The following is a 22,177-nucleotide window of genomic DNA, read 5'->3' on the forward strand; positions in this document are numbered from 1 at the left end:
GTGAGAGAGAGAGAGAGAGACAGATAAACAGACAGAAAGAACCTCCAGGAGATCTCAAGACAGACTGGTAAGGGGCAAGCTGCCCAGAGAGCTAAACTGAGAAGAAAGAAAACAGCACAGCCCAGTAATTGCACATATGTCTTACAGAAAAGACGCAGCAGATACCTCTATAGTCAGAAAAGCTGACTTCTTATAATTAGTCTGCCTTGATATTTTATACCAGAAGAAAATAGTATTCCCTCCTTGAGCTCCAGTTTTCTCATTTTTAAATAACTACAACCCACCTTCTATATCCAAAACCAATAGGATGACAGCAATTACAATAACTACTTTACGCTCCTTCAGACAATAGTGAAACAACCACCAAAATGAAAGTTGCTCAGTCGTGTCCGACTTTTTGTGACCCCATGGACTATATAGTCTGTGGAATTCTCCAGGCCAGAATACTGGAGTGGGTAGCCTTTCCCTTCTCCAGGGGATCTTCCCAACCCAGGGATCAAACCCAGGTCTCTTGTACTACAGGCGGATTCTTTACCAGCTGAGCCACAAAGGAAGCCCCCAAGGAAAGAAAAAAAAAAAAAAAGATTCACGCTTTAGTGGAAGTTTAATAGTTAAGAACCTAGCATACATTTTAAAACACAATGTGTCTGTACTTTAAACACAAGTTATTAAAGAGCATAGTGCTTCCCTGGTGGCTCAGTGGTAAAGAACCCATCTGCCAATGCAGGATGGTGCTGGAGGAGGCTACTGAGAGTCCCTTGGAAAGCAAGGAGATCAAACCAGTCATTCCTAAAGGAAATCAACACTTAACATTCATTGGAAGGACTGCTGCTGAAGCTGAAGCTCCAATACTTTTTGGCCACCTAATTCAAAAAGCCAACTCATTGGAAAATACCCTGATGCTGGGAGAGATTGAGGGCAGGAGGAGAAGGGAGCAATAGAGCATGAGATAGTTGGATGGCATCACCGACTCAATGGACATGAATTTGAGTAAACTCCTGGAGTTTACTTGAAGGACATGGAAGCCTCGCATGCAGCAGTCAGTTGCAAAGAGTTTGACACAACTCAGCAACTGAACAACAAGCAAATGCAGGAGATGGGGGTTCAACCTCTGAGTCAGGAAGATTCCCTGGAGAAGGAAATGGCAGCCCACTCCAGTGTTCTTGCCTTGAGAATTCCATGGACAGAGGAGCCTGGTGGACTACAGTCCACAGGGTCACAAAACAGTCGGTCATGACTCAGTGACTGAACAATAAATTATTAAAGACTATACATAATGTTTCCTAACACTGACTCAAGTCCACACTCTGCCAGTTGCTCTCTCTCTCCTCCCAACTCCTGCCTCGCCAGGTATAAAGAGTGTTTAACTCCAGATTTTAAAAGTAACCACTTTATTCATGCAAATGCCTTGACATAAATTGGATGTTTTTAGAGCATCAGTAAACACTCCGAGCTGCCTATGAAATGATAGTAGCATTGTGTTAACGGGAAAACGATGATCCAAAATTAAGTTTGTTGTGAAGTTACAACAAGGGGCACCTTGTGTGTGCAATTTACAACTGGAGGAAAGGGCTTTTCCCTTAAACTCCACAGAATGGAATCTGATGCAAGACAGCGGAAAGGTTGAGACTTACAAAAAGGCCACTGTCCACATGGACTGGATATTTCTTCCAACACTCCTGCACCTGAATCTTCTGCAAACACACCCCACCTCCACCAGAGTCCCACACCCTGGGAACACCTCCCTTCTTTCCAGCAGCATCCAGGAACAAGGAAGCACGGCTGCAACCTTCCTACTAGGTCAAATCCCAAGAGTCCGCTGCTACAACACAGGAGGTTCACACTCAATCAGAAGTCTCACACTCCCACTGGCTACCATATACATTTCTTTAATCTCTGCTTTAAATCCCCACTTGAAAAGAGCTTCAGAATTTAGTGTTGTATTGGAAATGCTGTTTACAGGGCAAGGGAATCACAAAGAAAGCACATGGTGAATTTCCAGACTAACTAATCTCGGCACTATATTTTTTAGTTCATAATCAAAATGATATCAAATGGATGACATTTAAACTGTGTTAGGTTTTCAAAATGCCTTCCCATGTATCAGCTATTGTAAGCTTCACAATAATCTTGAAGTTAGATTTAATCATCTGTTTTCCAGTTGAGGAAGTAGATTCAGAAAAAGTAAGCAAGCTGCCTGAAGTCTTAACATCTAATGAATTGCAAGGCCAGGACTTAAGAGTTTCCAGTTCCCTCCAGGACTCCTTCCTTTAGCTCTCCCTCTGCCCTCTAATCTATGTGTTACATTAGTTCAAGGTACATGACTCACAGGGTAAGGCATGGGGACGAGGGGCTAACCCATCTTCTCTAAGGACCTTTAGACGAGGGTACCTGGCACTGCTCTCGAATCACTGAGTCTGAGTCTTGATGGCTGAGGGAAAAAGGGGGACTGCAAAGCTGAGTGCTGTTCTGCCAGCTCTCTGACCTCAAACAGTGCCCTCCAAGAGGACAGGATGAACAGGATAACTGGCATTTGGAACTCTTCTGAAAGATGCCAGGACTCCTCTGATTCCTCCAGCAAAAAGTGAATGCTGCCCCAGCAGGCTATCGGGACTTGTTTGCACAGACCTCACTCACTCACTCACTCACTCATTGTCTGCCTCTCCTCACTAGGATGTTAACGCCATGAGACGGGAATCTTGTCTGTTTTGTTCAGAGATAAATCTCAGCACTTACCATAGTGCCTGGAACTTCATAAACTCTTAATAAAAATATGCTGAATCAATACACAGATTATATAAGTTTTTTTCTATTTTGACTAAGTTACATCTTACCACCATGTCTTTTCAAGGCCACGAGCAAAATCTCCAGAAGGAAAACGTGATGGAGGGAGCCGCCCCAGAAGGGGGAGCTCTCTGTATAGGGGGGGGCGGCGGGGAGGAGAGGAGAGGAAAGGAGGTGCTTCAAATGATGGGCAGTTTTTTAATTAATTTCTTTTAATTGGAGGATAATCACTTTACAATATTGTGATGGCCTCTGCCATACATCAACATGAATCAGCCATAGGCTTACATCTAATAATTGAACACAAAATAATCAACCTTCTCTGAGATATTTGATAAGTACAAAAAAAAAAAAACAGACAAACAAACCCTGGATACCAAAAGCCTTATTTCAATAACATTTAGAGAATATATTTTTGCTATGATCTCAGTTTTAAAGTATATAATGTGGTATACTTTAGATAGAGAAGGACAGGGAAGCCTGGTGTGCTGCAGTTCATGGGGTTGCAAAGAGTCATACATGACTGAATGACTTATAACAACAATAACAACATACTTTACTGACTCAGAAAATGCTTCCAGCAGCTCTCTGTAGGCAAAGATGAAAGGTGCCCTCAGCATCCTTCCTGGAGGAAGTGGCGTCCCATAGCTGGCTAGACTCCCAGGGCAGAGTGTGCCAACTGTGTGCATCAGCTCCCAATGCCAAGTCCAGTGGCATCACCTGGATAGGCTGAAAATGGTGAGAATCCCATGGACAGAGCAGCCTGGTGGGCTACAGTCCATGGGGTCGTAAAGAGTTGTATGTGACTGAAGCAACTGAGCACACACACCAGCACGCACAGAAGAAAATATACTCAGGTAGTAAGAATGATTCCCAGGAGATGACGGTATTGTGGATGACTTTCTTTACACTTTATTTTTCACAATTCTATAAGAAAAGTAAACCACAAACTCATGCGTGTTGCTGTTGTATTATAAACATTCAAGTTCCTCCTAATAGCAAGAAAATGCTCCCACACCAGAGGGTTGCCCTTTTAGGGCTAATAAGGGAACCACCTGGATTGGACCCTCCAGTTCAGACCTTACCAGGATCTGCTCCACTGCAGGCAGAGGGGAGAACGGCAGTGGGTGGGTGGGTGGGGGGCTCTGCTGTGGGCAGACTGTGGGGCTTGGGAAGGGATGAGCTGTCACCGGGCCTCAACAGGGTAGAGAAGAGAAGCAAAATCACAGTCAAGATCCACAGGCTCCTACATGCAGGCGACACCATGAGCATCACCCACCCTATGTGCTCCCTGACACTGCACTCAGAGGGTGGGACTATGGCTGATTATTGATCTTCTACTTCAATTTCTTTAATGTCAAGTTCTCATAATTAAATGAATAAAAGGCAAAATCAAGATTGGTCAACAAGTTAACCTTAATAACATTTCCTCTGGGTATTAGGAGGAACTAGAGGTCAGGACAGAGGTAGGGACTCTAAGGAAAAGAATCTGAAAAAGAAGATATATACATATATATATAACCAAATTACTTTGCTGTACATCTGAAATTCTAACAACACTGTAAGTCAACAATGCTTCAATTAAAAAAACAAAAATTAAAAAACTGTTTTAAAAAGTAGGGGGATTTCTCTGGCAGTTCAGTGGTTAAGACTCCATTCTTCCATTGCAGGGGGAGCATGGGTTCGAACCCCGGTGCAGGAACTAAGATCCCACAAGCCCTGGGGTGTGGCAAAAAAAAAAAAAGTAGAAACTCCACAGTCTAGATGAGACTCTTGCACTTTTCTGAGTCTCTGTGGGAGATTTTTTTGTGGGTATGGGGTTAGGAGGAGGGACTTTCATCCTCATATTAACTTGACTCTAGAGAAATGTCTCCTATTGCTGAAAGCCTTGATGCTCCACCTCCCTGCCCGCTGGCTTCCTGCCCCATCGCTATGCCGACGACCGCTCTTCTGTGAGAGACAGAGGCCAGGGCAGGAACCACTCAACCGCAGACTTTAATAACTTTCTCTCTCTCCATGCTAACATGGGATCAATGAGATCTAAATTGAAATGTGTGGTTGAATGGCGTTCTGAAAATGTCCCATGCCTCTAAGTCTTTGCAGAAGTTACAATCTCCTTTGGGGAAAGGAGGCAGGTGGCAGCAGTGGGGGGGTACTCATGTGGATGGCTATTGTGCGCCTTTCACAGAGATAGCACAGGAGAGTGGATTTATGCTGTGGATGGAATGGCAAATGGGATTAGAGGAAACAAGGTATTCTCCAGAAAGCAGAGTCTGGCAGGCAAAGGCTTCTGAATTTCCCCTTTATCTAGGAGTGGCAACTCCATGGAACAGGAGTGAGGGACACTGGGGCTGGGGGTGGCGGGAAGAAGGAGGGACGCATGGGGGCGCGACACACGGGGGGACACCAGATGCTTGCCCTCCTGTCGCTCCTGAGAAGCTGTTTACAGTGCACCTCAGGATAGTTCACCTGGGCAAGAAAGGGACAAAACTGTGTCCAGCAGCCCTCATCTCAGGTTGAAGGTCTACTCTGGTGGGGAGCATTATCTGCCCTGCACTTCTGGTTGTGTATATGTGGGGGCTTCATAACTTCCCATGCCTCCTTGTCAGCAGGGAGGCAAGAAATCTGAGGAGCAAGCATGAAGCTGTAGGTGGGAGGGGAAGGGTGGCATAGCTGGTCACCACGGCAGCAGCTGGACCTGCAGACATGGTTTGCTCATCACCTGGCTAACTCCTACAAGTGTCTCAAATATCAGGTCAGATGCTCCTCCTCTAGGAAACCTTCCCCAACAGGCCACTCCTCCATGGTTCCACTGAATTGATTCACTTAATAATACATACACTGACCAATGGTTCCAACCAGAGAATCACTGAAGGTCTTGGAGTCCATATAGTCAAAGTTATGGTTTTTCTAGCAGTCATGCAGTGATGTGAGAGTTGGACAATAAAGAAGGCTGAGCACCAAAGAATTGATGCTTTTGAACTGTGGTGTTGGAGAAGACTCTGAGAATCCTTTGGACTGCAAGGAGATCAAACCAATCAATCCTAAAGGAAATCAGTTCTGAATACTCATTGGAAGGACTGATGCTGAAGTTCAAGCTCCAATACTTTAGCCACCTGATGCAAAAAGTCGATTCATTGAAAAAGACCCTGATGCTGGGTAAGATTGAGGGCAGAAGGAGAAGAGGGCAACAAAGGATGAGATGGTTGGATGGCATCACTGATTCAATGGACATAAGTTTGAGCAAACTCTGGGAGATAGTGATGAACAAGGAAGCCTGGCGTGCTACAGTCCACAGGGTCACAAAGAGCTGGACACGACTTAGTGACTGTACAACAAACAACAAGAGTCTGTATATTCAGTAAACTAAAAGTCTGATACTCCAAGTGTTGTTTTAACTTAACATGTTCATGATAGACTCTCCAGTGATTTTAAAATTCTTGTTCACTGTGGCAGAAATGATAATTATCTCCAAATACTCATTTCCCTCTCACTATAGTAGTATGGGAGAAGGCAATGGCACCCCACTCCAGTACTGTTGCCTGGAAAATCCCATGGATGGAGGAGCCTGGTAGGCTGCAGTCCATGGGGTCGCTAAGAGTCAGACATGACTGAGCGACTTCACTTTCACCTTCCACTTTCATGCATTGGAGAAGGAAATGGCAACCCACTCCAGTGTTCTTGCCTGGAGAACCCCATGGATGGAGAAGCCTGGTAGGCTGCAGTCCATGGGGTCGCACAGAGTCGGACACGACTGAAGCAACTTAGCAGCAGCAGCAGCATAGTAGTATAGTTATACTAATAGTTTTTTTTTTTTCAAATATTTACTTATTTGGCTCTGCCAGGTCTCAAGTGCGGCATGTGGGACCTTTAGCTGCAGTATATGGGATCAAAACTGGGCCCCCTGCGTTGGGAACATGGGGTCTCAGCCACTGGTCCACCAGGGAAGGCCCACGCTAATAGTTTTCATTCAGGCAGATGACCTCTCAGAATATATTTCCCAGGCTCCCCTGCAGCAAGTTACAGCTGCATCATTCAGTTCCGGTCAATGGTATGTGAGCCCAGGTCAGTAGTGCAAATACCAACTTGGGCCCTTAAAAGGAAAGCGAGGGCTCCCTTTACCCCCTTCTCCCTCCCCACTGGTTTGAACACAGGTGAACATGGTGGAGAAGGTCCATGTAGGCCACATGGATGAGAGCAGGAGAGTGGATCAAAAAGATACACAGAGACTGGGGCCCTTCACTCTGGTGCTGCTCCCCAGCCTGGATCCTTATATCCAGACTGTTAGGTGAGAAAAAGGTATACATCATGCATTCATTGCCTAAAACAAAAAGCAAAACTGTCTTACTATATACTTAGGACTTTCTAAGTTCTGGGAACTCTGAGTGGGGCTATGGAGATAAAAGATGTTCTTACCTAAAATAAGCTGTTAGCCTAGTGACAAGGGAGACTATAAAAAATATCACACAGAGGCACACACACACGTGTGACAAGTACATGACAATTAAGCACAGGTGCTAGAAGTGTGTGTGTGAGAGGGCTTCCTGAAGGAGGTGATGGCCATATGATTTCTAAACAAGGAAAGGCAGCTATGAGGGATGAAGAACAAATGGAACAGCATCAACAAAGAGAGTGACGCAACAGAGAGCATGGTGCCTTCAGGTGAGAAGGTGGTGGAGCCCAGCAGTGATGGATGTGGGTTCAGTGGTCAGTTTGAGTTCCAACCCTGGTTTAGCACTTACGAGCTCCAGGATCTCAGGTCACTGTAATCTCTGTGTGTCTGCCTCCTAGAGTTGTCATCAGGACTAAATGAGAAAACCCATGTAAAAATCCTGTTAGACTCTGTAGTACAGAACAAGCTCAGTGAATATTACCTTAGAAAAAAGTAGTTAGGTATGACTGGCACCCAAACCGCGGAGTGAGGAGTCATCAGAGTAGAGGCTAGAGGGATAGTCTGTGACCAGATCATCAAAGAGTTTGGCTATCTTCCAGAAGCCTAAGGGATTTTAAGCAGGAACTTAACAGGGTCAGAAAGATTTCTGCCTTCCAAGAGCTCAATCTGACAGCAGAGTGACACAGGGATCACAAGGGGCCAGGCCTCCTTTCTCAATGAATCTCTGCTTTGCACAAAGAAAAGCATTACTCTACACAATGCACCCTGGGGCAAATTTGTGTGTGTGTGAATTGTAGATGGTGAAAATGAGTGGACCAAGTAGTACAAACAGAGGACCAATCTGGTAATGACAATTCACCACACCTTCAGGCAGAGAGCCTCACTGCCTTGTCCCTGTCTGAAAGGAAAACTTTCAGTGCTTTTGCCACATTACTAACAGCCTGAGTCCACTTCCTGTCTTGCTAGGAAAAATCTCCACGGTCAGATGACCAAGAATATAATTTTCCACCTGAACAGGTTTAAGTCATTATAGGGGGCTCCCTAATAGGTGGGGGTGAATCACTAAAGCTCTTCTAAAGATAGAATCTGACTTGCTTTCTTAGTCTGATTTTTGCATGCAAGCATATCCAAAAAATACTCAGGGTTTGGCCCAGTTGTTTATATCCTTTAGACAACCCAAGTGTATCTGAGCTCTCAACAGGGCTCTGGTCGCAGGGTGCTCCGGTGGGGGCTTTCTCTGAGATTTCTCCACCTGATACTGCATGGCCCAGCCCCTGCCATGTGATGACTTTCCTCCCTGCAAAAATTGTGAATGCTGACTTCCCTGGCTGTCCAGTGGTTAAGACTGTGCTTCCAACGCAGCGGGTTTGAGTTAGATCCCTGGTCTGGGAACTAAGATCCCACATGCTGTGTGGTTCAGCCAAAAAAAAAATTAATATTGAGAAATGGTGAATGCCAACAAAATTGTGGTTCTTTTCCTGAAATGTGTGTCAGTCACTCAGTCGTGTCCAATTGTTTGTAACCCCATGGACTGTAGCCCATCAGGCTCCTCTGTTCATGGAATCCCTCAGGCAAGAATATTGGAGTGGGTTGCCATTCCCTTCTCTGGGGGCTATTCCTGACCCAGGGATTGAACCCAGGTCTCCTGCATTGCAGGCAGATTCTTTACCATCTGAGCCACCAGGGAAGCCCTTTCCTTAAATAAATAATACCAAATAAGGTCTGCACAGTTTCTTATAAAATATATGCATATCTGCACTAAGGGGGAATAACATATGCAAATCTTTGTTGGAAGGTGAGGGGAAGGCTCTCTTTCCCAAATAAAATAACCCTGAACCAAGATTTAATGGGATTTTCCCATGAGTAGTGAGTGTAAGCAAATTTACCAACATCTTATAAACTTCCCCAGAAAGACCATAAAAAGCACTAGAATATCACCTCCATTTTCTGGAAGGGTAGCCAGTTAGGTCTGCAGAGCCTCCACTACAAAGGCATAGGTGACCCCTTGTCTCTGGGTCATATCTTTTACAAATAATGGGGATGAGGCACAAAAGAAGAAAATTACATGAAACACACCAGGAGACAGGCTAGGAACTCTTTGCCCCTGAAAAGGATACATTCACCCATGATAGGCTCACATCTGTTCTCCCAGTCCCCTCCTATCTGTGAGTCTCACTTTTTAGGTGAGAATTCACTGCTCAGTCTCTGAATTGCCTGAGACTGGGTCTTTCCTCCTCAATAACAGGGGCAATCTCCTGTTGTGTCACATGCATGGCTAGCGTCCCATTATGGCTTCTCCATTACTTACTCTTAATTATTCTAAATTAGTGTTTTCCCTTGGCACACCAAGGAGGGAGAAGCAAAGTCTCTTCTCACTCTTTGAATGTCGCATCCACGCCTCACCCTCAGAACATTCCGGAGACAGGTGACGGAGCTGCCCAGGACTTTAACTGCCTCTGACAATACAGAGCCTTGGCAGAATCACCTTTCAGAGGTGGGGAACGATGAAAAGGATATGAATTCTGTTGATTTCAGCATCCCTTTGTCATGTGTTCACCAAACTTTTCCATGATTTCTACATTTGAAAAGCAAAAACTGTTCATTCACGTGGGAGGAGAAGCTAGGATTATTGTTAGAGTTCCTCAGTGTCAGCCACTAGAACAGAAAAATGCCCAGAATATGAATATGTAGATTCATCCCATTCCCAAGTTATCTCTGAGGAATTCATGATTTATTATAGGCTGCCACTGTATTGAAGCTGATTATGTATATGTATTATTTCTTCTACTAGATTGGAAAGTCTAGGAGAGCAGAGATAATATCTATTACCTCTTTACTTTGGGAAACAATCTGAATAACATAGTCGTGCATATATAAGTTCACACACACACATATGCATTGTACACCCTACAGCCTCGCACAGTGCCTTTCCTAGTACATCCTTTAATTATTTTTTTTTAATTGTTTAGGGACTTCCCTGGTGGTCCAGTGGTTAAGACTCTATGCTTCCAATGCAGAGGGTCTGAGTTCAATTGCTGATCAGGGAAATAGGTCCTGCATGCCGCAACTAAGAGTGGGCACAGCTAAAAAAATAAATGAAATTTAAAAATAAAAAATTGTTTAAAGACAATAACAAAAGCGAGATGTAAAACTGTTAATACAGGTAATTCCTAACATCATCAAATAGACTTACATAGATATCTACATGTGAAGAGTAGATACTTAGAAAACACCAAAATGTTAATACTCATTCTGCATGGTACAGTTTTTTGTCTTATTCACAAAATCTCCAATTTTTTTTATGATGAACATGTATAATTCTCATAATCAGGAAAATGTTATTCTAAAGATGTTTCTGTAGCAAGCATTGTATATCCAAATTGTTAAAAGGATCTCTGTATAATTTTCAAGATGCTGAAAGCATCTGAGTTTGCAATGAGGGCGTAAGAGTTTAAAGGAGAAAAGGGAGGATAAGATGAAGATAACTTTAGACTCTGTGTTTCCCTGAGACTCCCACGATTTGCTGTCCTCTGAACACTACTGAGTGAATGATACAAGAAAGATCCCTACTTCTACAGTCAACACAAAGCCACTGAAACTTCAAAGTACAGATAATTCAGAATTCCTACCAGCAGAAATCTAAGGATCTGATACTGAGAAGGTGATGGAACTGGAATAAGGTCAGGGATGAACCCCCAGGGTCTGGGTCTCCATTAGCACAGATGTCACCTCTGTGCAAGACACAGAAAACTCCCCAGAGGATGAGTTACATGAAGGCCCTTCCTTGCCAGACTGCAGGTTTGGCAAGTATGGAGCTGGACTTCCTCCCTACTCTAGCACTCTGGCACCTTTGTACAGGGCACAAACTCCTATGCCAAGACCTGCCAGAGAAGCAGAATGTCAGGGGATGCTGAGGACCCATGCCAAACTGAGATAAGCAGTCTTCACATGAGTGCGTGGACCTTTGTGGATAAACAAAGACCTCCGCAAAGAAAATAGTGCAGGGATTATTTTAAGACACCTGATTTCTAGACCTTGTGCTTGCTTATGTACTCTGCTAAAACCCACCCACCTAGGAGAAGGGCTGCATCAAAATAGCCTTTCTCCCACACTAAGCCATCATCTACTCCAAATTTTATGGTTGTGTTGTTCCCCAGAGTATAAAAACCTTTGAAGATATAAAAAGAGTGTATTCTGTTTACATTAGCCAAGACATCAAAGCAACCTAAATGTCCTTGACAGAGAAATGGATAAAGAAGATGAGGTACATACACACAATGGAATATTACCTAGCCATTAAAAAGAGTGAAATAATGCCATTTGGGTGGATCTAGAGATTGTCATACTATGTGAAGTCAGACAGAGAAGTAGAAATATCATATGACATCCTTTATATGTGGAATCTAAAAAAAAATGATACAAATTAACTTACAAAACAGAAAGAGACTTACAGACTTAGAGAATGAACTTACGATTGTCAGGGGGATGGATGGGGGAGATAACTAGAGTTCTGGGATGGACATGTACACTCTGTTCTATCTAGAACAGATAACCAACCAACAAGGAGCTACTATATCGTACCTGGAATTCTGCTCAATGTTATGTGGCAGCCTAGATGGCAGGGGAGTTTGGGGGAGAATGGATACATATATATGCGTGGCTGAGTCCATTCCTGTTCATGTCAAACTATTACAACATTGTTAATCAGCTATACGCTAATATAAAATGAAAAGCTTTTTAAAAAATAAATTAAAAGAGTGTCTTTTCTAATTAATCTGGAACCAATAATCCTCCTACTTCTCTGTCTTGTATACCTCTAAAGCTAAAAGCAAAGCTCAACCTTTAAACAGGCCAGCTGCTGTTGGGGTGCATGAGATTCAGAACAGTGAAAGCCAATGGGTTAGGAATTCTGTTAAATCAAACTGTCATTCTGAAATGCAATTGAGTATTTTGGCTTGTGTTGGGACATTGTGTATTAAAGTATATGATCAAGTATAGGGTGGGAAAAATAAATTTTATTTAGCAACACTCTCCGGAGAAGGCAATGGCACCCCACTCCAGTACTCTTGCCTGGAAAATCCCATGGACGGAGGAGCCTGACAGGCTGCAGTCCATGGGGTCGTGAAGGGTTGGACAAGACTGAGCGATCTTCACTTTCACTTTTCACTTTCATGCATTGGAGAAGGAGATGGCAACCCACTCCAGTATTCTTGCCTGGAGAATCCCAGGGACGGGGGAGCCTGGTGGGCTGCCGTCTATAGGGTTGCACAGAGTCGGACACGACTGAAGTGACTTAGCAGCAGCAGCAGCAACACTCTCTTTTCTTGAATATGAAAATAGTTAACTTACTATGGAAATTTCCAAACATGTACAAAAATAGAATAGTGTGATAAGCCAAGTACCCATCATCCAGCTTCAACAATAATCAGCATCTTTCCACCCTTGTTTCATGTATTTCCCTACATACACACACATAGACACACACACACAAACATTTTATTAATAGTGGGGAAGGAATATTTTAAAGCAAACACTATACAGATCACATTACTGATAGCTATTTCTGTACATATCTCAGCAGATACATCTTTTGATACCTCTCCCTAAGTATAACCACAATGTCATCATCACATCTAACAAAAATGATCCTTTAATTCCTATGCCATATTTGAAATTTTCCTAATTATCTTAAAAATGACTTTTTTCCAGTTGATTTGTTGAAATTAGGATTCAAACAAAATTCATCACATTAGACCACATCCAATCTATTTTAACCTGTAACAGCTTCCATTTCTCCTTTTTTATTCCTGACACTTATTGAAAGAAATGAACTGTTTGTCCTATAGAACTCCCTTCCTTTTTATCGCTCTCTAGTATTCCATTGTGTGTCTACCATAGTTATTCAACTCTCCCTTTATTTGTTGGCTTTTTCATTCTTCCCATTTGCACTCAGAGTCTGGTGCTACAATGAGATGAGTCTTTGTATGTTTATCATTTTGTATTTTTGCCAGTCAATCTTTGAAATGGTTTTCTGGGACAGTGTAAGTGTATATGTAATATTGCCAGATTTTATCAAATTCCCTTCATAGGGGTTGTACCATTTTACATCCCCCCAGCAATATAAAAGAATTTCTGTTCCCATGGTTTTGTCAACAGAATTGTCAAACTCTTAAAATTTTTTGGTCAATTTTGCATCTTGGCAGTTTGGTTTTCATTTTTATTTTTCTGTCCTGAGTTTTATCTTCCGCCATCTCAAAATGTAGCTGCTTTCTCCCCCACATAGCTAACACCTAGAGGAGGTGTTCTCTTTACATATTGCTGCCACTTGAGGGCCAGTGTTCCTTCCTCTTCCCTGAATCTCCGACTCAGAATCTCATCCATCAGTCTCCATCACCTATTAACCCAACACTCCAGATCTCTGCTCCTCACATCTCCATGAGTTCTGTTTCTCTTGGTGCACTTTGCATTTCTCTTATACCTAAACATTTTTCCTTATGAATGGAAGCAATTTGCGATTCTTCTGTGAACTGTTAGTTTATATCGCTTGTCCATATTTTTCAACCCATTTTCAAAGGATGAATCATCCAAGGGAGATTTTCATGACAGCAAAGAGAGCATCAGAAATCCTTAGTACTAAAAAATAACTTCTTTTCATTTATTTAAACACAAGCAAATATTTCCTGCTGTTCTCAATACTCATGCCTAAAACTTGTCATTAGCTGGAAAGAAAAGCAACTTTGAGCAGCCAAAGCAGTAAAGATTAGTGATGCTGATTCTTTTAAATGTAATAAGAATATTTTTCAGATTTGCTGGTGGCACAGCTGGTAAAGAATCTGCCTGCAATGAGGGAGGCCTGGGTTCAATTCCTGGATTGGGAAGATCCCCTGGAGAAGGGAAAGGCTACCCACTCCAGTATTCTGGCCTGGAGAATTCCATGAACTAGTCCATGCGGTCGAAAAGAGTCGGACACGACTGAGTGACTTTCACTTTCAAGATACAATGGAATGAACATATAGGTAACATTTTCTGAGATTCAGTGTGTATTGTTAACAGTCTACTTAAAACATATTTTATCACATATCATGAAACATTTATTTTAGAGTAAAATTTCATTTTATAAAATGTTTACTATTATAAATCTCTTATTTAAAAAAATAAAATGACTGGCTGATGGACCAATTAGTATTTAGTGTTATTTACCTTCTTCTTTTACAAAATAAATTGAGAAAGTTTGTTTACGGTGTCAAATAAATAAAGTTTTTTCAGATTCTTATGCTAACTTTCACTATAATTATTCTCCAAGACAGAACACCAGGGTTTCTCTGTGCTCCCACGCTCAGGAGAAATACTCTGCCTTATTAAACTATGTACTGGCTTCAACAATAAAATAACTTACAATGTGAGCCACAAATTGCATTGCCTTATTGCAAATTTTTTAAAATGGCATATTGGTTTTAATTCATTTTTATAACCTACTACATCAATCAGGGGAGAAGACAATGGCACCCCACTCCAGTACTGTTGCCTGGAAAATCCCATGGATGGAGGAGCCTGGTAGGCTGCAGTCCATGGGGTCGCTAAGAATCAGACATGACTGAGCGACTTCACTTTCACTTTTCACTTTCATGCATTGGAGAAGGAAATGGCAACCCACTCCAGTGTTCTTGCCTGGAGAATCCCATGGACGGAGAAGCCTGGTGGGCTACATTCCCTGGGGTCGCACAGAGTCGGACACGACTGAAGCGACTTAGCAGCAGCAGCAGCAACATCAGTTAGGGTTCTATCAAAGAAACAGAACCACTAAAATGGGGTTTGTTACAGGACTTGGACCCCATGCAATTTGGGGAGCTGGTTAAGTAGTCTCTATAAATGTATTCGAGGTCTCCAAAGAAACAGAACTAATAGGATAGATGAAGACATATTATAGATAAAAGGAGATTTATTGTAACAATTGGCTCATGCAGTTTCGGAGCCTGAGAAATCACCCACAACTTCCATTTACAAACTGGAGAAACAGGAAGTCTGGCGGTGATATCTAGCCTGAGTCCACAGACCTGAGTATCAAGGGCTAATGGTATGAATCCTAACCTAAATCCGAAAACCTGAGAACCAGGAGCACCAAATTCCCAGGGCAGGGGAAGGTGAACGGTTCAGCTCTGAGTAAAGAGAGTGAATTCGCCCTCCTGCCACTTTTGTGTTTTATTCAGGCCCTCAGTGGATTGGATGACACCAGTCCCCAGAGGGGAGGGCTGGCTGCTTTCCTCAGTTCACTAATTCTAATCTCTTCCAGAGATCACAAACTCCCCACCCCCAACCCCCACTTCAGGGAAATCATAATTTCCCAGCTACTTGGGCATTACTTAGCTGAGCTAAACTGACTCAGAAAATTAACTATCACAGTAAGGGTTCATCTTACCAACTGATGCTGGACAGGAAATCAGGAAGGGAAGATGGATGCAGAGTTGGGGAGACCAAGAACAAGCTGGGACCCACAAAGGCAGACTGAAACATTAGCTCTTGTTGCCTCTGACAGTGGTGTCCTGCAGAAGCCAGGGCCTTTCTCCATGGAGGTGAACCCATCTCCCTGCTTGGGAGTCAGAAGAGCTAAAGCAGACCCAGCTGCAGCCTCTTGCCAATGAGGTGAACCAGCAGATAATGACCACTTGTATAGGCTGCAATATGGCGGCTGCTTGACCTTCACCCTCCAAGTCACCCCCCCACCACCCTACCCACTACCAGGATCCCCCCGGGCAGTGCACCCTAACAAGGAAACGTATATACAAAAGGGGATTCTAGGTGATGTTTTTCAGCCTGGCCAAACTGACATGCTTCAAAGCCATGCAATCTATGCCTCGTCAACTCTGCACTCACACATGTGTCCTTAAACCAAACTCAATCTCTAAAGGCCAAAGCAAAGCCATGTGTTTGCCTGACATCATACAACTATCCCACACACAACCAAAATCCCACTGATCCTTTCTCCAAGAGAAGACGCAAAGTCCTTTGTTTGTTTGTGGGTGATGTTCACTCTTCTAGCTGATTCACACACCCCTTTTGCTATCCTGTAACTCACATACTGAGATGTAAAGTGAAATACTATTGACATATTTTATAAAATGTGATAAAAGGATAATAAGGAAAGAAAAACAAAATTACTTGGTTGACACTTATCAAAATAAGAAAGAAATTCCCATGTTACATTTTTTCAACTGAGCATGAGTTTTTAGTTCTTTTCTTTTGCAGTTGCTCTCAGCAAACACTTCAGCTAATTGTGCTGCCCTGCCCAGATGGGGCGAATAAATCAGTTCTACCAGGCCCACCCGATCTAAACAACAACTTCACTGCTTTTGTAATACACCTTCCAAGTTAATTCTCAGGGGTTGCTATGATACCCCTTAAAATACACAGAGTTCAAAGAATTAAATGTCATTGCTGGAGCGAGAGTCTTTCCATTCCCAGTGTTTTATATATATGAATAAATGTTCTCATTCTTCATTATCAATAAAAACAAAAATAGAAAGGTATTTGATGCTAAACCTTGTCTCATTCTAGAAATAAACAATATTCATCCAGATATATAAATTTTTAAAAATCATCTTATTAAGTTTATTTCTAATACAAGCTTATTTTTTTTCTTTGGCACAGGTTTATCAAAATATATCATACATTTATGTCATTCTGATCAACTCCTCACAAAAAAAAAATAACTGTGATGGTAACCCAAACTAAATATGCCTAACATTTGGAGGCTTAAGGTAACAGGAAATAAAATGAATTATAAAACTTTTATTTACATACATACATTTGTTGCAAAAAACTCAACAGCCCAATCAGTAAGAGGCTTTCAATATATTACGTTAGAGGAAAATTTTGTAGGGTAAGTGAAATGGAAATGCAAATTCAAGAAGAAAAAGTAAAGAAATAAAATGTCCTACTTTATCACAGAAGAGTTTTCACAGGAAGGAAAAGTTTGCTTGTGTGTTTTTAAAATCAGGATAGCTGGCACCCAAGCATTGTATTTAGATTCCATTGTATATATTTAAAAGATTGATATATCAGTTTTAATTTAAAATTGTAATAATTGCTACATGTCAGAAATTAAATCCTTTGCTATTATGTATGTCTGTAATGAAAAGTTTTAGATGTCAACTTTGAAGTGTTCAATAGGGGACGTAATTTCTCAAAAACGTTTGCTTAAGTGTATCTAGGCAAGAAATAACAATATCGGCTAACACTTTCTGAGCCGCTAGTATTTACCAGGCAATATACTAAGCTTTAGGCTTCCCTGGTGGCTCAGTTGGTAAAGAAATCTGTCTGCAACACAGGAGATGGGGGTTCGATCCCTGGGTCAGGAAGATCCCCTGGAGAAGGAAATGGCTACCCACTCCAGTATTCTTGCCTGGAAAATCCCATGGACACAGGAACCTGGAGGGGTACAGTCCATGGGGCTGCAAGAGTTGGACACAACTGAATGACTAAACCACATACTAAGCTTTCTCTTAGTTTATTAGTCTGGTGACAACCGTGTGAGGTAAGTGTCATTACCCTCATTTTACAGAAGAGGAAGCCAGGGTGTGAGAGGTCTCATGTCATCTGTAGCTTGCTTTAAAATATTTCAACATAAACAGTGTGCTCTAAATATGCGTATTAGTTCATTTGGCCTACACCCTCGTGACAGTCATGCCCTAATCAGGAATATACACTCCATGGGTGGTTTGCTGGCATCTAATCAGAAGGCCCCACTCCAGAGCGAGCTGCTATAAGCTCCTCAGCTGTTTTTATCTCTCACCAGCACTTGAAGCTTTTTCATTAGCCTAATGGATATTAAACATGAGTTTCCATTGGTCAAATTAATAGCTTGTTCAACATACATAGATGAAAAACATAATTTCAAGAGCCACTGGCATCAGTGGTACATAAGAAACTTAACCCTTATCAATGACCCCCAAGGCTGATCAGCATTTGTAAAAGGTCCTGAGTGTACCTGCTGATTCCAGGGTTTTGTTGGTTGCCTGACTCCAACAAAACAGCTCACAGAATCCTGCCACTGAAATATAGCTGCACTGGCCTCAGAGGTGACTTTATGCAAGGGGTGCTATAGGGAATCAATAGCCGGGCTTCCACCAAGCTTACTGAACAGGGACGATGCATGTCTTGTACCTACTTGCTAATAGACATCTATGTGTGGCAAGACTCAGCCTGAGACTTCTCTTCCCTGAAACTCAATAGTGGAACTGCAAAAGTTCACGTAATGGGCCCCCACCATTGCAAATACTGAAGAATGCCAAAAATCTACCAAGAAAGATTGTGTTTGCTTGTCTGGGTTAGGGGTGTGTGTGCATGCTCGTGCTTAGTCACGTCTGACTCTGCAACCCCATGGACTGCAACCCGCCCTCCAGGTTTCTCTATCCATGGAATTTTCCAGGCAAGAATACTGGAGTTGGTTGCCATTTCCTTCTCCAGGAGATCTTCCCGACCCAGGGAAAGATCCACTGGAGAAAGAAATGGAAACCTACTCTGGGTTAGGTATGTTGGCATAAAAGATTCAGAAACTCAGTCAAAGTCACATACCTGGTAGTGATAAACTAGGATGAAAACCTGTGGTCATTGGCCCTCCTAACTGCCCTGCTCCACTGCCTCCCATGGAGCACACAGTTGCAGGAATAGAGTATGAGTCAGGGTGCTAGATGTTGACATATCGTCTTCAGGTGCCTCTTTCCAGGCAAGTTTGAGGCTGAGTTGTGGTTCACTCCAGAAAAACAACCATTCAAGCAGTTTACTTGAACACTGCTATGTTGAAAATCCTTTCCTCTAACTCAGCTTAAAATGGGCCTCCATACTATTCAACCACAAAGACTGTTGTTGTTCAGTCCCTAAGTCATGTCTGACTCTTTGCGACCCCATGGACTGCAGCACGCCAGGCTTCCCTGTCATCACCATCTCTTGGAGTTTGCTCAGACTCATGTCCATCAGGTTGATGATGCCATCCAACTATCTAATCCTCTGTTGCCACCTTCTCCTCCTGCCCTCAATGTTCTACACAGATAACCATACATAACTAAGACAAGTGTGGGCTCAGGGGGAAAATGTTCATTCTTGGGGTGTTGTAAGTGGCACTTAAGAAAAGATATCTGCTATGTCTTTCCAAGATTCTCCATTCTCTCCTTGGAGTCCCAGCCCTGATATGAAGAAATATAACAGGTTTATTGAAGAGCCTGCCCTGGCTAGTAACACAAATATGAAATAGCTGTAGTTTTTCTTCTTTCATCATTGAACCCCAACTGTCAAACTGTTGACTCTTCTTTACCTCCTGGCTAGCACAACATCTTGGGCCGACCTTGTTTTCTGGTTGTCAAAAGTTATTAAAAGCCCATGTAGTTTATACCTCCCCATCTTATGTTTGATGCAGTGTTTTCCAAATAACCAAGCTGTGACTGCAGGGGCCAACATGAGGAGAGGTGGTGGTCTGTACTCTCTCCTGTTCCCACATAGATTTAGGAGACCTGGCTCTCAGCCTGCTTCACCCAATCCCAGTCCTTCAATTCCTGCAGCTGGTAATCCTGCCCAGAGTTCCTTTCACCCGGGGTCCCCTTCCCCAAGTGGGCTGCTGTCTGGACGCCTGGGGAGCTCTCACATCCTTATTAACCAGTCAGTGATGTCTACCCCGTGGCCAACCCCCTCAGTTCCACATCCCTCTCCAATTCTTCTTTGCCCTAATCACATAGGTGGAAGGCAGTTCAACAAGTCTAGTGCCCAAGCTGTTGTCCAATCAAAGAACCATGGTTGTGATTGGCTGAATACTGGCTTCCCAAGATGTGCATGTCGGTGGAACCAGTGAATATGTTACCTTACATGGTCAGTAGATCTCTGATTTTGCAGATGTAGTTCAATGAAGGATCCTGAGATGGTGAGATTATCTTGGGTTATGCAGGTAGGTCCAAGGTAATCACATGGGTCCTAATGAGAGGGAACAAGGTCAAAGTCAGGAGACAGCCATGTGATGATGGAACCAGAGTGAGGGAAGGAACATGCCAACACCTTGACTTTAGCTCACTGAGATTGATTTGACTTCCAAAGCTGTAAAATCATAAACTTGCATTGTTTGATACAGGCAGATTCTTTGCCATCTGAGTCACCAGGGATGCCCTTGAAGTTACTAAATTTGTAACAATGTGTTACAGCAGTAATAGAAGATACCACAGTGACCAACCACACTTCCTGAAGGACCCTTGCCTTTACAAATGACCCCTTGAGACTCCTTCACTTGACTTTAAAGTTGCAGAAATAGCCACAACACCATCCCACCCCCATAAGCTGATGGATCACAACTCCAACACTTCACTTTCTCCACTGGCTCCACACCCCTCATTCTCACTTCTACCTGCTGCCAAATGTCTTTGGCCTATAGATGGGGAGGGGCATGGGGGCAATGAATGGGGTTGGCCAGTGATTGGCCCCAATCTTTAGAGGCTCCTTGGTACCTTTCTTTGTAGAATCCTTCGTTTTCAACTTTGGCCCTGGCCACCAATTCCCAGACCAAGAAAAATCCCGTTCTGTATCTCATCGCCTTGGGGGGCCAGTCCTGGAGCTGTAGCAGCCACAGCTCTTATCTCTGAGCAACCTGCTCTTCTGCAGGGTTAGATCCTGCTCCTCTCACTCTGTGTCTGGTGTCCTTTCCAGGAATCCAGGAAGCTTCATTATGAGAAAGAATTCAAGTGCCCGTAAACAGTGCAGCATGTTAACTCCTTCCTTGTAATTAGCTTCCAAAGTACCAACGATAAGGCCTGGTTTCCTTTTGTGCTTCTAGCACTGTGCTTCACAACACATGCGGCCCACAGCAATTAAATCCTTCAATCAGAACCAAGATCACCCAAAGCCATGCGATGTGCATGCCTGGTGAATTTCATTCTATCACTAAAGTGGTTTCCTAGGGCTTCCCTCTCACCCTCTGGCGTTTACTGACCAGCGTACCACCTAGGATATATTGGACCACATGTACTAAAAAAAAAAAAAAAAAACCTGCCAAACAGCTGTATCCATCACAGTGTGTGGGTGTGTGTATGTGTGCACGCACGCACGCCCGTGTGTGTTAGTCGTTCAGTCTTGTCGGATTCTTTGCAACCCCATGGACTGTAGCCAGCCAGGCTCCTCTGTCCATGGGATTCTCCAGGCAAGAATACTGGAGTGGGTTACCATTTCCATCTCCAGGAGATATTCTCGACCCAGGGATTGAACCCAGGTCTCCCACACTGTAGGCATTTTCTTCACCGCCCGAGCCACCAGGGCAGCCCATCCATCAATAGGGAACTGGCTGAACTGAAGTACCTCCACTGCTATGGTCTAAATGTGTTTCCCCTCAAATTCACATGTTGAAATCCTAACACCCAGTTGCTCCCCACACCACGCAGGAGACACTGTTTGTGAAGCTAAGGCTGGAGCCTTGGCAGCAGGTCTTGATTTTGCCTGTTGGTTGGAAGCACTTAACACAGGCCACTTGGGCTGGCACGACTCACAGGCTTCCCTCCACAGGAGAGATCATGCAAATTAAATCCTCACACTGCAGGTCAACAAAAAAAGCTTTTACTGCAGGTCATGTGTTTGCCATCCCTGGTTTCTGGACACCAGAGGCCTCAGAACCTGGCTGGCTACAGCAGTATGGGAGAAACCTCTGGGAGTTTTGTTGAGGGAAGCCTGCAGTGCAGCTGGCCCAGGGCAGGGCTGATCGCAACATTCTCAAAACCTCTGCGTGCACAGAGACCCACACTACCCAGGTCCTAGCCTGAGTCAAGCAGTCCCCAGAAGTGTGGCTGCGAAAATGCTGCCAGCATCCAGCCAGGAGGAACTGAAAGTGAAAAAGAGATTGTTGCCCTGACACTGTTTTCAGATCTACTTCTTTAGAGCTAACATGCAAAGCAATCATCTAGATGTCATTTGGGGTCATTTTTTCCCAAAGAAAATTTAATATGGCTATATTCTCTTCTTCTTCAAAAATGGGGTGGC

Source organism: Bubalus bubalis, chromosome 1 (assembly GCF_019923935.1).
Source record: "Bubalus bubalis isolate 160015118507 breed Murrah chromosome 1, NDDB_SH_1, whole genome shotgun sequence".
NCBI classification, from domain to species: domain Eukaryota; kingdom Metazoa; phylum Chordata; class Mammalia; order Artiodactyla; family Bovidae; genus Bubalus; species Bubalus bubalis.